Source organism: Malaya genurostris, chromosome 3, assembly GCF_030247185.1.
Source record: "Malaya genurostris strain Urasoe2022 chromosome 3, Malgen_1.1, whole genome shotgun sequence".
NCBI lineage: Eukaryota > Metazoa > Arthropoda > Insecta > Diptera > Culicidae > Malaya > Malaya genurostris.
Genome location: NC_080572.1, coordinates 163,609,472 through 163,627,150, shown reverse-complemented (window position 1 = coordinate 163,627,150; position 17,679 = coordinate 163,609,472). Strand labels below are relative to the sequence as shown.

Below are 17,679 nucleotides of genomic sequence, written 5' to 3'. Positions count from 1 at the left end.
GGATCCAAAGGATGCTAAGCGTCTGAAGCCAAGTGATGTACAGGTAAACGACCGTATGCTGAGTAACAACCAATACGCTGATCTGCCATTTTATGTCGAAGAGGAACTGCAGAAGAAGGAAAAAATGCCGCCTTTCTACCTGAAGGGCTTCCCACCAACTCTACGCTCGGATTTCAACACGCTGATCAGCGAAGGACTACAGGTAACAATCCGTCTATATACTGAAGGCTACAAAATAACTGTTCCGGCTTTGAACCACTACAAAGCAGTGGAATTGTACCTGAAGCAGACAAAAGCGGAATACTTCACACGCGATATTGCCGCCAATAAACCTATGAAGGTTGTACTTCGAGGACTACCCGACATGAACTAAATCAGGCACTGTCGGAGGCTGGACTAAAGCCTGTGATGGTGTTTAAAATGAAATGACACAACATGGACAAAAAGTATCGAGATCAACTGTACTTGATTTATCTGGAGAGGGGCTCCATCACCATGAGTCAACTGAAAACGATAAAATCGGTATTCCATATAATCATCGAATGGCAAAAGTATAAAGCGGTACATCGGGATGTCACACAGTGCACGAACTGTCTGAACTACGGTCATGGAGCGAAGAATTGCCACATGAAAAGTCGATGCGGGAATCACACAATACCAACGATTGCCTACTAGATGACATCGCTGTAAAATGTGTGAACTGTGATGGCGACCATCCATCTACTGGCAAATCGTGTCCCAAACGTGCTGAGTTCACAAAAACTCGACAACAGGTGTCCCGTAAACAATCAACGCTCAAGAATGTTCCACAGAATGATGAAATTTATTTCCCACGGCTTCCACCGAAGAGGGATATACCAAATTTGCCGCCACTTCCTCACAGCAATCCAAAAGATTCAGCCGCTAGATCACAAAAAGATTTTTGCTCTAAAATCCCTCCTGGGTGGGGCAATAATCAACCACAAGCAAAGGATGACTCTGGTGACTTATTCTCTGCTGACCAACTGATCGTCATTTTTGAAACACTGACAACAACACTACGAAACTGCAGAACGCGGTTAGATCAAATCAACGCATTAGGCAAATTCATCATCGAATGTGCAATATAATGAGTTGGTTGTAGTAAATTGGAATGCTTGCTCACTCAGGAGCAAAACTGCTGAATTGTCCGACTTTCTTCAAGAGAAGAATGCCGATATTGCTATTTTAACTAAAGCTCATCTTAAATCTGGAATTTCTATTTTTATTTCCAATTATAGGATTCACAGGCTCGACAGGACAACTACCAGAGGAGGGGGAGTTGCCATTGCCATTAAACGATTCATTCAGCACAGGCTTCTGTCAGCCTTTAAATTGCAACATATAGAAGCCATCGGAATTGAGATTACAACGACGATGGGACCCATCATCATCATTGCAGCGTACTGCCCCTAACAAACCAATCTTCGAGATGGTATGTGTGCATCATTGAAGCGAGATCTAGCTATGCTCACTCGATGACAGAACAAATTCATCATTGCTGGGGACCTGAACGCACGGCATGAGCTGTGGGGAAACAAAAGACAGAATCGAAACGGATTCGTACTTGCCGAAGATTACCAAGCTGGACAGTACAACATCCTCGCTCCGGATCAACCAACGCGACTTTCCAGATCGGGAGTTCATTCCATTTTGGATATATTCGTCAGCAATATTGCCATAGACAGCTCTCCGGTTGTCTTCAACGAGCTCTCTTTCGACCACTTTCCAGTAATATTGACGTTGGAATCTTCACCAGAAACAGTGCCTATTCAAACTCGGAGGAACTATTATCGCACCGACCAATTTCAACAAATCGCCGACCAACTTATTAATATCGATTTGCCACTTGATTCCCCGATGGAAATCGATGCAGCCCTATCTTCCTTCCAGCATTCAATCACAGTCGCTCGTGATAGGACGGTTCCAGTACAACATATGCCGAGTTCCTCTCTTCAAATCGACAGTGTCACCAAGAAACTCATCCGACTTCAAATATCTACCGGAAGCAGTATCAACGAGCTGGCATCCTAGATAAGAAGACTTCTTATAACAACTTTACTAGGATAATCCTGGAAAGGATATCTGAGCTTCGCAACAGGAACTCCAGCAAAAGCTTCGAGAAATTCTCCCACATTCAAATCCCTTCTGGTCCTTAACGAAGGTGCCTAAGAAAAAAACCGAAGCCTATTCCTTCTTCCTTTTCCAAGAGCTATCGGCCTATCAGCTTACTCTCTGCCCTATCCAAGCTGTTTGATAAGTCAATACAAAGGCGAATTCTTGCTTTCACAGATGGATACATTACTGGCAGAACAGTTTGGGTTCCGGAAAGGAAGATCCACCTTCCACCAACTCACAAGGGTTAACATCATCCAGCAAAACAAATCAGTGTCCAAAACGACTGCCATGGCAATATTGGCATTGAAAAGGCATTCGATAATGTGTGGCACGATGGCCTGGTGTTTAAACTGCATCGGTATAATTTTCCTATGTATCTTATTAAAATTATCAAAAGTTATCCTGCAGATAGAGCATTGCAGGTTTTTCTGAATAATGCACTTTCAGAAAGATTTACTATGCCAACTGGTGTACCCCAAGGAAGTATCCTAGGTCCCATCCTATAGAACATTTTTACATCAGACATCCCACCCCTTCCGGGTGGTGGTGTTCTGTCACAATTTGCTGATGATATTGCCAAAATTTTTACGTATTAGGTTACGGATAGTTATAAGTAGGTAGATATTTTTTTTAATTATTAAAATAAACATTATGATTAAACACTAGTATGTAAAACAAGAGTAACTAAAACACCTATTATCAATAACGAATCGTATGAACAACAAAGATGAAAGGTCAAGTGGTCAAAACACTTGTACTGTGAAACGTTGATGTAACACCCAAAAATAAGATTAATAAACAGATATTTATGCAAAAAAGCTAATGTTTCAGTCCTATGTGTAGCATGCCAGAGGTAGGTCGTTGCTGAACATCTAGACAGAAAGCGCTATAAAACGATTTTAAGCTTTGATTAGTATGCTCTGATCTTGTGTCATGCAAGTTCAGATGAAATTCCATGTTATGTCGTTTTAGCTTGAGAAATTTGCAACTACCCCATGGTAAATTTTGAGTCCTTAATATCAATTTCTAATTTTTATAAGATGAACTCGATTAATATTGAGAAAAAAAATTATCGCTTCAATCGAAATCGCAGAATGGTAGTAATGGTAGAGGAACGCTATAAAAATAACTACTTGCATACAAAACTTGAACACAAGCTTGGCGAAGAGAAGCTTAAATATTGATATCCCTATCACAAGTATGTACAAACATATAATTGCATACATTTGGGCTATTGATGTATGTATGCCAGAAAATTTGTCTGACCCTAAGTGCGGGGAGGTTGGCAATCGAACCCAGGCGGGCTGCGTGAAAGGCATCAACATACCCATCACGCTATACCCGTCCCCCTTTCGAGCAGCTGATCGGGCAGCTATCATAATGTAAGCACGCACTAGTGTGGAAAATTTACGAGTTAGTTGTGAGAAATTAAAAAGGTTCTTTTGTGGGATGTCGAGAAAACTAGTGTGACAATACCACGAGACACTCTCCGACAATCATTGAAAGGGAAGCCTTCTGAGCAATAAACAAAAATTAACTGGCGAAAAGCTTAGTCATAACCAGTTTAATCTCACTTGGAATGACGCAATCTATTATAGCTTTAAAGCAAGACCGGGTTTGTAATTGCAGCGCCCGGAAGCCCATAACCTTTTTTATTGGTAATCAACCTTTTCAACAAAAACATAAATCTAATCTATTAAAAACATGCTTTTAAAAAACAATTCCCAATATTATATAACATAACTATTAAATAGCAATTATACAACTTTGATCCATAAATTGTTATACTCCCTTCATTTAAGTTAGTACTCAGTTTTCCAACCACAAGATGACTAATGAATACGGCCCGGTTACACTTTGCAAGGTACCTTGGAGCCAGCATTTCAACCTCCGGTAATTTTTTCTATTCAGTACATATGCTGGTGAATCCACTTTCCTTTTCATGAGCGTCAGAGACAACATGACACTAGACTGTCGTCGGCGAACAGAGCAGGTTTCTCCCTGCTTCAAGAAATTTTTATCAATTTGAAGCGTTCAATTAGAGATATCTATAAAAATCTGCATATTCGCAGTTACTAGTATAATTCGAAGTTTTTTTCATCATATCAGCAATACATCTTCCTGTCTAACCCTACTTCACCACATTCGAACGTAAGTAAATGAAGCCCGGCCAAGCAGCAACTGACTTCAAAGTGGGACATGCGTGGATATGACGAGGCTCAAGTTAAAAAATGAAACCCCAAAAAATAGGACGATGCGTATTTACAATGACACGATTGGAGTCCTCTGCCTAGTGACCTCAAAAGTGCGCGAGGATTTCACTTTTGTACAACACTGACAGCCGGTATTATCTACCTTCGGCGCGAGTGAGTAGCATAGTAGTAGACCCAGGATATGGGAAGGAATAAACGAAACGAGTTATAATTTACTTTTGATTTCGGGTCACTTAAATACCTGTTCGTGTCAGCAAAAATTGATTTATCGGTTGAGCACCCATGATTACAGGCACCCGTTCATAATCGGTAAAAAAAAATCCTTACTAGCATTACATCCGACGAACGATTGTTCATCAACAAAACAAGCGCCGTAAGTTTCTACAAAAAGCTGATGCTAGAACCTTTGTTTAAAATAAAAGTCACTAAGCCTATCAAAGGCTTTAGCTAATGAATTGTTTTCTTTTACCAAATTTACCCGAAATGATGCATAAATATACTAGTATTTTAGCAGATGCAAACTCTGTATCTGTTTCTAATAAAAAGTTACTATTTTTATCTGTCTTTACACGAGCACAAGAACATGGGATTCTATTCTGCAAATTATGTTTTAAGCCCCCTAATACTTTAGAAAAGATACTACACAAAAATAGTGTACAATTTGGATACACCTAAGATAACCAGAGTGACGACAGCAGTAATTTAGACGTTGGAGCCTGCACTGAACTAAATGTTCATATTTACGTTATATGATATTCTAATGATTTTTCACTATTAGCAATTCCAATGATAGCTACAAAGTATATTAAACATCATGTCAAAAGTATAAGATAATCTTATGAAACATAAAACTCTTCGTAACGTTATTTTTACAAGATTTTCATATAACGAATGAAATTTCCCATCTGAGTCAAATTTATTGGCACGCCCTATAACCATTACTAGATATCCACACAACATACATTGAAACAATTTATGAAGTGCATATTATATTCACTTCGAATTAATATAGATAGGTTTGTCTATACCATATGACTAGTTTTATGAAATTTATATATAACTTTTAATGAAGGTCATCAAAGTTCTATATATCAGTTGAATATAGATCAAATGATTGCTATTTGATTGAATAAGTGATACATATAAGATTCAAATTAAAAAAAAATACTGGGCTTAACGGAATCAAAAACAACAAAAATAATTGTCTTATCAAAAACGTATTGTTATATTTTTCGTATATAAAGAGTTACTGTTACCAGACGAATCAGATGCACTCCAAAAAGCTGGTAATCGGAAACTACTCCTTTTCCGAAGATTCAAGCTATATACTAGTCATCAGTTCCGTAAGGGAGCGCCTCCTGATATTTGCGGAGGAGACGTGGGATCCAGAAACTATAAATGAAAAATTTAAATCTTCATACTAGACAGACAGAGTAATGAAACGTACCGGATATTTATTTCATGGTCCGTTAGGGCATATCCTGGAACGAAGTTGAATGAGATATCTTGTCAGCGATTTCAAATAACAGAAGTTCCTACAAAACTGTCTGGAGCAGTCGATGAATATAGAGGACACAACTCTTTCTTCAGCTTCAAGCAGTACGATTCACAACTATTCTCTCATAAAAACAAACTCCATTATATGTCTAAGTTAAAATATTATTTCTTGTTATTTTCTTCAGTTGTCTCGTTTTCTTCCTTGTTGTAGATTTGATGTACGCTTCCAATGAAAATTATAAGTTTTCGCATGACTTTTATTAAACATAATCAGCATGCGATGTAATGAATATTAAAATTATATTGGCTTAAGTTTCATCGAATCTTCGCATAACTTGTATATGGTATTTTTATCAGTATCATAAAGATTGTGAAGATATAAAATTTATTGAACATCATTTAGATTTTATGTAGAGTTCCATTAAAGGTCATAAGTTGTCATATATCTTTTGTGAAACACCATCTGCGTACGATTCATAAGACATATATAATGAATATAAATTATGTAACGAGTTAGGTTTCATCGGATTTCCATATACAATATATGGGATATTCTTATAACTTTCATTATGGTAACGTCTATTTAGATTTAACGAACACTTTAAATAAAGATTATAAGTTTCCATATAACCTCTATAAATTATATTCTGCATACGATTCATATGACAAATCAAATGAATATAAGTAAAGGGTCTTGTAACAGATTGAACAATCTATTCTAAATCTCTGCCATTTCTGGCCTTACACTCCAAATGACTCTTTCAACATACGTCACGATCACTGTCTGTGAAATAAAACTCGGTTCAATGTACCCTTTGTTTTCCCAGTAATATTCACAATCAGCACTGTCATTCAGTCGCGAACCCTACTATGTGACCTAAAAACAATTCAAGTCTCACTCCAAAAATGCACATACCGCATATGAAATCGAAAAGGCATCCAGAGGCAGCATCTTCACCTCATCGGAAGTAATTGAAAGCCTTATTTCTACCCATACAGCGTTTTGTGAGCAGACTTGCATTGATCTTTCGCAGGCTCTTCTGCCTACCTGGCGCAGTGTCGTGCCGTGATGACAGTATGATCATTCATGTTCGATAGTACCCGGTTGTATCTCCTCCGCATTGCTTGAACTTGAACGCGAACAGATAGCTGACTGGGTTCGAAAGCCGTATCAGAGTATCGCGAATTTCGCCAAAGTAAAACAAGTTTTGTTACATGAGACACTAGAGCCTTCATCCGAAGTGAGGAGAGCGGGAAACGCACCATACCGCTTCGGTCTCTTCGTATAGCCTCATAAGAAGTCATCGGTCACCTGACTGCCATTGCGACCAACAGACCCACTGCATCCAACTGAAACCTTGACCCAACTTTAAACATGTTGTATGTTGTCCTCCTCTGTACTAATGAAGTAGCTTAGTTGTTATAGCAGGAGAGTGGTTTTGATGTGAGTTGGGTGTTTAGCAGCTTACCTGAATACGGAAAAAACATGTGCATCCGATACAAGCGAAAGTAAGTGACGATTTTTTTATTGATTAAATGTGTATCTACTAATAAACGCAAACTGGCGTGACTATTACCCACAGCAAATTAGGCGTCGAATTCACGTGCAAATGACTTGTAGTCATTAGTGGAGTTATGGTAGAAAGTCTATAAAATTATTTTCAATTATTGATACATTGGAAAATATTGCAGGGAAATATAGTTTTGAGAATTTGGTATTCGCCTTCAAATAATGAAACCTATTTATATGTACAATATGAAATATATATGTACAATATGAAACTCGCCCATTGACTCATATTGTTTAACCAGACCTGTTGATTGTGGGCCTTTAAAACCTTCAAATCGTCCGTGATAGGAATGTATTCACAACCTTCCGCTTTCTTTTTTCTGATTGGAGTCCGATAATAATCCAATTGTTTCCATCACTAGTAGTGACAAAATGCGTTATTTCGGTACTCATACCAATATTGCGCACGTTTCATGCTAATCCAGCTGAGCTGTTTGTGTGGTGAATAAGTGATCGCCCTGTCCAATAATCACACCAACAATTGTTCGGCGTTTTGTCGATTGGCTGCATAAATCACCACCACTTGTATGTGGAACAAGTACCCCTTTTTGCACGATTGACTAATTTGTAAGCATTGGATATCACGAAAATGTCAGGAATGTCAGCAGCTTTCGATTGTTGCATTTTCTGTGAGTTGAATATGAATGAAAGATTAAGTTGGTAATTTTTATGCATCGCACTTTAATGTCTAGCTTTCAGCACTTTTTCTCACTAGGAAGTGTCAGAAAAACTCTTATAATATATTAAAAAAACAGCCCAACATGAACAAACTTCCAGGATTTAAGTAATAAGTTATCACAGACACGAACAGATAGTTATTACGTCACCGTACCTCAATTAATAATTTAACATGTTTATACTGCGTAAATGTTGGCAATAATCTTGATTTTCTATGCGATAGATGCACTTGAGCTCCGTGCTTCAACCGGCTACCTTGTTCATGCCGAAAGCAACATTGTGGCTTGGAACGCGAGACATAAATGGGCGTTCTGTTAAGATGGTATATTAATTTATTACTGTTGAATGACCTCATTTACTCGAGTGTGTGGAATAAGGAAGAAAATCGTGGAAATACATTAAGTAATTTTTGCACATTACATCACATAACGTGCTTTTTTTTATTTATTTATTAAAAGTTGTCCCTTCTATTTCTTATAATACAGAACTGACCGTTTTCATTATTTGCATTCTTATAAGAAAAATCTATACGCAAACTCAAGAAATTTGGGAACTGATTATAAGATACCGAAAATTCATCAATTTTTTAAATTTTGATTGCAATAACGATTCATGGAAACTCTATTTTTTCTATGGTTTTATCAGTCGTTCGGACAGTTTCTATAACGAATTGAACTAACGGTAGATTCACGAAAAACTAAAAAACGATAAATTTATACATAAACAAAATCTTTTCGGAATTATTGAGTAATATTATTCTGATTTTTTAAAGGCACTAGAATAAACCAGGGCTTTTATTGCATTTATTTATTCATTGCAAGTTTACCTCCGAGATATTTAAAGGTTTTCATTACTTCGCAATCGCAATTGAGGCGTTATGCTCAAAATCAAAATATAAACATTTTTTTAATATGTTTACTGTTTTCATATAGGCTCTTAAATTATCTAGTAGATTGTCGAAGACACATAATCGATCATTTATAAGATATACTAGTGGAATTACACGGCGTTGCTCGGAATAGTTTCGTGAAGGCAAGTCAAACTACCTGTCTCGTTCCCAGGGGTTGACTGAGCAAAACATGTGTTGGAGCCTATATTAATAGATTCCCTTTTGTGCGATAGTCTGTACTGCGCAAATCGGAAGAGAGGATGTTACCATTATGGCAAGCTGTGGTTGGCCAGTGAAAACATAGGTCAATTCAAACCGATTTCTCAATGATATAGTATTGAAATACTTGAACGACATATGTTTAAGTTAAATGGATTGGTAGTTGAATTATATAAATCCATCAACAAAAAACTGAGTAATAAGCGTTCAAAATAATGAAAGAAAAACGTTACGCGACTAGTTTTTCATTTGTTAATTGCCCATATAGTGAAGAGTTATATATTTTTAATGCCAAAATCTAGCATGGCTGTCGGCTTAGAAAAATGTGATAATTCCAAGTCGTGCGTTAAGCTAATCAAGTCAGCCGGTCGCGCAAGCAGCTGATGAAGTTTAATTACAGGGTATAGGATGATGAAACCTACATCAAGACATTAAGATTTTAAAGAGCTTCCTGAACAGAAAATCATCAACCAAAAAATGGATGTGCCAAAGCACCTAGAAAAACTTTTGTTTCCTTTCCTCAAGCAGTACAAGTGCTCCGTTTTGTTTTGATTGGATTTGTTATCTCTACATCATGGTATGATATTCCAGGAACAACTTCCTGCCCAAGGGCATTAACCCTCCTGCCAAGATGCCAGAGCTACACCCAATAGAAAAATATTAGGACAAGCGATAACCAAAGAAGAAGAGACTAGCTGTTTTATTTTTTTAATAAAAATTTTTATTTGGCTCATTTGCTTTAGCTTAACGTGGCCGATTGTCTTTTGTTATAGGAGAAGAAGGGACGCCGTATTAAGGGGGCGCTCCCCTAGAGTTAGTAAAGGAATGTGAGGAGGGTGTGATTTACAAAATATTGATTTTGAATTTCAATACATCATTCGTTTGTGGCACAAATTTTTTAGAGTTTTCTGGATCTTCACGTTCTTCAGATTGTAACGAGAGAGATTATCCTTGGCTGGGATTCTATGTTGATATGCTCTGACGTTGATGTGGTGTTTTTGGGTAGTTTTCAGCAACTCAGTCAGTTCAAGGCAGGGGTACACTCCGAAGCATCGATTATACAGGTCATACTTTCAGCAGCGTAAAGAAGAGTGCGATAGAGCTGTAGACGAGAGAGAGAGAGAGAGAGAGAGAGAGAGAGATAGGGAGAGCACTAAATTTGGGCATTGATAGGTTTCAAGAAGTTATAGATGAGAGTCATATAAGGAAGATTTCGAGTTGCCAAGAAGTCGCGGACTGGTACGAAGGGTGGTATACCTCGGGCCCGAAGGGGCTATGAGTTGGGACCTGGCCTCACAATACTCGACACACATCCAAACAACATGCTCAATGTCATTATAACCCTCACCGCAAACGCAGACACCACTCTCGGCGAGCCCCACACGAAGGAGATGCGCGTTGAACATATAATGATTAGACATAAGTCTTGACATTACACGAATAAAGTCTCGGCTCACGTCTAACCCCCGGAACCAAGCTTTCGTCGATACCTGTGGGATTATTGAGTGTAACCATCGTCCCAGAGTTCCACTATTCCATGTATTCAGCCAGCTGGCTAGAGTTTTCTGACGACAGCAACTGAAAAATTCATTGAAGCAGATTGGTTTTTCATAGATTTCACCTTCTAGTGCGCCCACCTTGGCTAGCGAGTCCGCCCTCTCATTACCCCGTATGGAACAATGTGACAAAAAAGCTTGAGTGAACATTTTTTCTATTTTCTGTAAGAAATTAAACTTGGAATACAGACATGATTTGAAACTTGTTTGACCAACTTTTGATCATAACACCCTTTAAGTTTTTAAATACTAGCCTTTATTGTATTTCTTATAACATAAATCTCACAGGAATTGAGTGATTCACTTTTAACATTATATTTGCAACTAATGTGTTGGCTTGGTCCTAGACGGGATTTATCAATGACCTATATAACACTTTTCTACATGTCTTTGTAAACTTATCATGAATACATTTGCTTTGACTCTTTCATATATGGATTATTTTAAATGGGAAAGCCCATTACTTGAGACTTATTTTCCACCTGTTGACCACTTAGAGTTTACTACCCACCCAAAGATGGCAGCAGGGACCAGTTTGGGAATCATTCTTAGACTCTTTCGTTGCGTTGAAGATATGAAGCTCGGCCCACTTCATTGTCTGTTGGATGAACTAGACGGGCGTATTGACCGTGTTTTGGCCTTGTCCCGAATCAAAAGGTTCGAATTATGCTTGAAGTAATCACTCTTTTCCTTTGCGTCCATAGGGTTGCATTTCTTCGCTTTTGTTTCGCTGCCAGCTCATTGTGTGACTGTGTGACTGGCCAGGATTTTCCACAACCGCCCACATTTTTGTTGTTGAAGCTTCGCTTACTTGAAAGGTATCTCAATATCCACATGACAGATTATAACGAAACTTTGCACATGTAAACACTATACTCTAAACTAGTTTTACCCCATCCAAGTGTTTTTATCGAGTACAGTCTTTAGGAAATCGACAAGAATCAAGAGCATACCTCTATTCCTAGATCAATTTATGTGCCCCTAATATTTTCCCGAAAATTACTTGATTGTATTAAAATAATTAGATTTATATGAAGAGTGTTGAATTTTATGCGGATCCGACTTCCGAATACGAAATTACGAAATAGAGAACCTTGGCCAGTAAAATTAATTGATGGGTAAGCAAACCAATTTAGATAGCTCTGAATGTTATGACATCCGACTCCAGAATTACACAGTAATAAGTGCTATAAATTCTCAATCGGCATGTGAACTGACGACGCAAAAAAACGAAATCATCAAAACAATTCCAATTTGTATGTTTCGTCAGTTGATGTCCAAAGCAATTTACTTTGGCTATGTCGGTCTCCGGTTAAGGATTTCGGAAATATTGGTTGAAAAAGTCTATCTCAGATATGAATGAATCGAATTTCACCAACTTAAATTCAAATGTGAAAAATTCCAGTTGTTTGTTTTCGCCTTGGTATGTTTCAACTAGAAACGAAAATCATTTACAAACTAAACACAACCAACAGTTTACTCACAAACAACTTAATATAAAAGAATAAAATCAAAAACTATCGGGTTGTTACAATTCAACTCGTTTTTACATATAACACCACTAGGTGGATTTTAACAGTTTCTGCATTTCTCTATAGGATATAGAATTGATAAAAACTCGGGTCAGTTCAACGACCTGGTTTGATAGTTCAACGGATAGATCACTGGTCTTACAAGCCAGTTGATTATTAATGTAAGTAGGGTCGTAGCACCAGCCATTCAATGGTTCTGTACGATATGATTCGTCTGAGAAGTCTGTTATTTCGGTCAAATTTCACAAAAGAAATGAATAGCCAAATCTTTGCAATCTTTCAGTCCAACGAGATTTAAAAGCTTTAGCTCAATGACGAAAATGTATTATCACACCAGAACATAAAATACAATAAAGTATAGAATGACGACCAGTCCTAAACGCATTAATTTTAAAAATATTGCTTTTATTTATTCGTCTTGCTTTGACAAATAAACGTTTATTGACAAAAACACCATCAATTTTATCATAACTTATCCGGATCACTGTTTGGTTTCCGATATTGCAAAGTATACCAAACGAGTTCGTTGTAGTTTATTCGTTTATTTGTTTTTAAGAGCATGGAAAAGCCCACTAGAGTTAGTTACTGTCAAACTTGCCCTCCAACAGGCATAAAACCTCCTCATCTTTTGCACCAACAGATTACACTCATCCAAATGATACATTTTTTATACTTAATTCAATATTATTAATACTAATTAAACTAAACTATATTAATACTGATTAGACTAAAACTAATTAGAAAGCAATCTGAGGAACAGTTTCTTAATAACATTACGTGATAGATGGAAGTCAAAAGTACTGAAACAGTGATTGAACACGCGGCACATGCTAGCAAATTGTTTGTTGAGTCCGTAATTATTTCTAGCGAGGCGAATCCGAAGCAAGGAATAAGTGCGAAGATTACGACGATGAATATCTAATTGTAACAGCTGTAAGAGCTCAGAGCAGTCGATTCGTGACTGAAGAAGATCAGCTACAAAAACTGTCTTGCAAACATCGCGGCGGACAGATAATAAATCGAGGTCAATCAGTTTACATCTGACTTGGTAACTCTGAAGGTTCAAAGGGTTTCAGGAATGGAGGACGACGAAGTGCGTAACGTACAAATTTGCGTTGGATTGCTTCAATACGTTGGATATCGTTTTGGTAGTAAGGTGACCAAACAAGCGAAGCATACTCAAGCTTAGAGCGCAATAAAGTAATTTCAAACAGATACTAGATACTACTTAGATACTAAATTCCATATGCTCCTTGGAATTCAACTTAGAATCAAGGAGGACACCTAGATCTTTTACCGACGATCTGCGTTTGAGAATAGTTTGAGAAATAATATAGTCAAACTTGATTGAAGTCTGTTTACGACTAAAAGAAATGGTGGAACATTTAAAGGTATTTAAAACCATTCTGTTGATATAACACCAATTTGCCAACTTATCCAATTCTTCGTGTAAGAACTCTGAATCAGCTGGTGATTTGATAATATGAAATAGTAAATCGTTGAGATAAAGTAAAAATATGAACAGTCCAAGATGACTTCTTTGAGGAACTCCCAAGGTAACGGCGAATATTTGCCAAAGAAAGTCAAAGTCGCAGCCGATTCTTAGCGTACAGAATCATTGCATGGCTAGTACTATGGATCCTACTGACACTATGAATCCTTCCAGGTGCATTGAACCGCCAACCCGGGACTTTAAAGAGTAAAATCCTCTTTAAATAGAATTGACAAATAAATTAACTAATTATTAGCCACAGGTAGAAATCTACGAGTGATCTGTAGTCGCATTGAATATTTTCAGTGATTATAAATGTGCAGAGCTTCTTTTTTAAACGTTATCAAAGTGAATGGCTTGGAATTGACATGTTTCCATTAGGCATAAAACCTCCTCCTCTTTTGTACCAACAGATTACAGAATATCCAAATGATACATTTCATGTTATTAACTATTATAACTACATAACAAAATTCTTAAAACTACCGATAAATTTTAAAGAGAGTGTTCGAGAAAACAATTCCCTGATAGTATAACGGGTTAGTCCAACTGACTTGAACAGCGATTAAACAGTCGGCACATACGGACAAATGACTCGTTGTGACCAAAGTTTGTTTTAGCGGAAGGAATGTGCAAGAAAGGATGAACTCGAAGACAACGATGACGAATATCTAAATCTATCAAATTAGTTCGTGCTTGCATCTCATCCGACACAGTCGAAAATTTCTTACGGTCGCGACGACAGAAACAAAGACAATACAGTGCAGCGAATAATAGAGTGTACGAAATGGGCAAATACGATTTAACAAAGCCTGAAACTTGGCCTACAAGACCAAATTCAATTTGTATTGATTTCAAACGCTGCAAAGTTAGTACAGCAGCAACCGAAATTAAAATCTTGCTTAACGAACGAATGCATCTAGACGTTAATGATGTAAATGAGATTCAATTCAACAAGGCGTCTAACTGTGTCTACATTATGTTCAAACGTGAAAAAGATGCAATTGCATTTGCTTCGGTTAATAACGGGGTGCACAGTGTTGATCATGACAATGTTAAATATAAAATCCCTGTGTACATGGTGGACAATGCCATAGAAGTACGCGTGCATGACCTTCCCCCGCAGACCAGCGATCAGTACGTCCGGGAAAACATGTCGCAGTACGGTGAAGTTCTTTCCATCGAAAGAGAAGTATGGCGGAATTTTTTTCCGGGTATCCGGAATGGCGTGGGAGTGGTACGTATGCAACTACATAAAGCAATTCCATCTAACATAATTTATGATCAAGACGGGCTACATCCGTGAAAAACGTTGATTACGTATGAAAATCAACTGGTTACATGTCAGTTTTGTGAACAACCTGCACACTACGGCAAACCTTGCACTGAAACTACGAAAAGGACATCTTCAAACAAAAACAAGGTACACGAGCCACGTACAAAGTGCCCCTCAATCATCGCAAGATAAAAATGGAAGCTCCTCTCCCCCTAGAAAAAGGGTGATAACGAGATCCAATGGTAAAAAATTATATTATTTAATAAAAACATGGCTCAATCGGCCACGTAAAGCTTGTACGCAAAATGGCCTGAATAAAAAAACTTTTATAAAAAAAATCTATCAAACATAACAGCTCCAAACAATCAATTTGTGATTAGAGAAGATCAGAAATGAAAACTGCCTTGAATACATTTCTACATTTCGGACAGTAGATCGAGATATATGAGCTTGCAACGATCTTGGTAACTCGGAAGATTTAGGGGGTCTATCCATGGTAGTTGGCGAAGCGTAAAACGAATAAATTTATGTTGAATAGTTTCTATGCGTTGAATGTCGTTTTGATAGTAGGGTGACCAAACAACAGCTGCATATTCTAGTGTAGAACGGACCAAAGCACAATATAATGCTTTTAGGTAATGTACGTTTTTGAAGCCTTTCGTCACAAGAAAAATGAACCCTAACAGCTTCGAGGCTTTATTGATAGTATATTCAAAGTGCTGTTTGTAATTCAACTTCGAATCCAAGATGACTCCCAAGTCTTTAATATACGACTGTGAGATCGAGTAGTCGAATTCAATCATAGAACGTTTGCGAGTGAATGAAATAACAGAACATTTTGAAGCATTAACGGTCATTCGGTTTACTCTACACCAGTTCGATAAAATTTCCAGTTGCGACTGCAAAAATGTGGCGTCTTTGAAGACTTTGATAAAGTGAAAGAGTTTACAATCATCAGCATACGATAACTTCATGCATTTTGACAAAATGTTTAAATCGTTTAGGTAAAATAGAAATATGAATGGTCCAAGAAGACTACCTTGAGGAACTCCGGAGCTGACAGTAAATGGAGAAGTAATGCAATCTCCTACTTTCACTGACATATCGCGATCAGTTAAATATGAGCACAGCCAATTAAGAAAAGGTCCATTGAAACCAAGTCTACTCATTTTGGAAATTGTGATCCGATGATTGATCTTGTCGAAAGCAGCAGAAAAATCAGTATATATAGCATCTACTTGCAGTCGCGCTTGCAGGGATTTAATGATAAATTAAGTGTAAGATAAGAGATTTGTCGTAGTAGATCGTTTCGGCATAAAACCGTGTTGACTTTCAGAAACATAGTTTGAGCAATTATGTGTGATGAAGTCCAAGACGAATAGTTCCAATAATTTGGATACTGCACATAACGCCGTTATTCCACGATAATTTGATATTTCGGTTTTACTGCCTTTCTTAAAGACTGGAAAAATGTATGATTTTTTCCATAGGGCACACTCACACACACACACACACACACACACACACACACACACACACACACACACACACACACACACACACACACACACACACACACACACACACACACACACACACACACACACACACACACACACACACACACACACACACACACACACACACACACTTGCTCAGTTCGTCGAGCTGGATCGAATGGTATGACATTTTAATTCATTTTTTTAACAAATTTCAAGCAACTATATAAAAACTTTAGTTATTCTTTTAAACGTCATATACAAGGAAAGTCTTGGCATTATATTCCTTTCGTGGATTTTAGCCTTTCTGTTTCAACAGACTTCGCAGCCGATTCTTGGCGTACAGAAGCATTGCATGGCTAGTACTATGGATCCTACTGACACTTAGAATCCTTCCAGGTCGGGGCTCGAACACACGACAGCTGGCTTGTAAGACCAGAGTCCTATGCATTGAACCGACAACCCGGGGGAACGACATATACTCTCATAGCAAAACGTCCATTTAATATACTACCTAACACAACATGTTTACACAATGTATAACATACAGAATTTCCGATGGCACTGTATATGAATGTGAGTCATCCTACTTTTCCGAAAATTAATTCCTAACATCAGTTGACAAGATGTACCTCACCCAGAGTCAGTAAGAAAAATTAGTTCATAGACTATTCTATGAACTGAACTTCAAAATTTGCCTATATGAATCTAATCCCATACAAGCAGCCACATAGTAGCTCAGCAGTTGGCATGATTGCAGTGGCTAAAAGAACCATTCTGCTTTCATGGTACACAAAAGGAAAACCCTAACCGCAATCATAATAGCATAATCATTCAGCATCATCAAAGCTACTGTGCTACCAGAAATGCACATCGATCGATCTACAACCGACAGTCAGTGGTACTGATGGTTGGATGAACCAAGTTATTCTTGTTGTAGTGAACCAATTTCCTCAACATGACTTTTCTTCGGAATGTACTAGCGAAGAAACGAAATGGTCACTTTTTGATCGAGGCACTGTGTCGCATATAAGATGAACAAACAAGAGTACGAGTAAAATCATAACAGATAACATACGGATGTGCGTTTGACAGGTATTCCGCAAGATTTTACTTTCTTCT

The 17,679-nt window shown here is 37.6% G+C and overlaps 2 protein-coding genes across 3 annotated transcripts in view; one reads left to right on the top strand and one right to left on the bottom strand.

Moving 5' to 3' along the window:
• The window catches only part of LOC131435286 (uncharacterized), a 31,329-nt gene that overhangs the window by 13,170 nt on the left and 480 nt on the right, over positions 1-17,679 (bottom strand). The window lies entirely within an intron of this gene.
• LOC131435285 (RING finger protein nhl-1-like) overlaps positions 7,224-17,679 on the top strand; it is a 46,994-nt gene continuing 36,538 nt past the window's right edge. The window contains exon 1 of the mRNA XM_058602981.1: positions 7,224-7,355. The gene's annotated coding sequence lies outside the window, so the exon portion shown is untranslated. The remainder of the gene's footprint in view (positions 7,356-17,679) is intronic.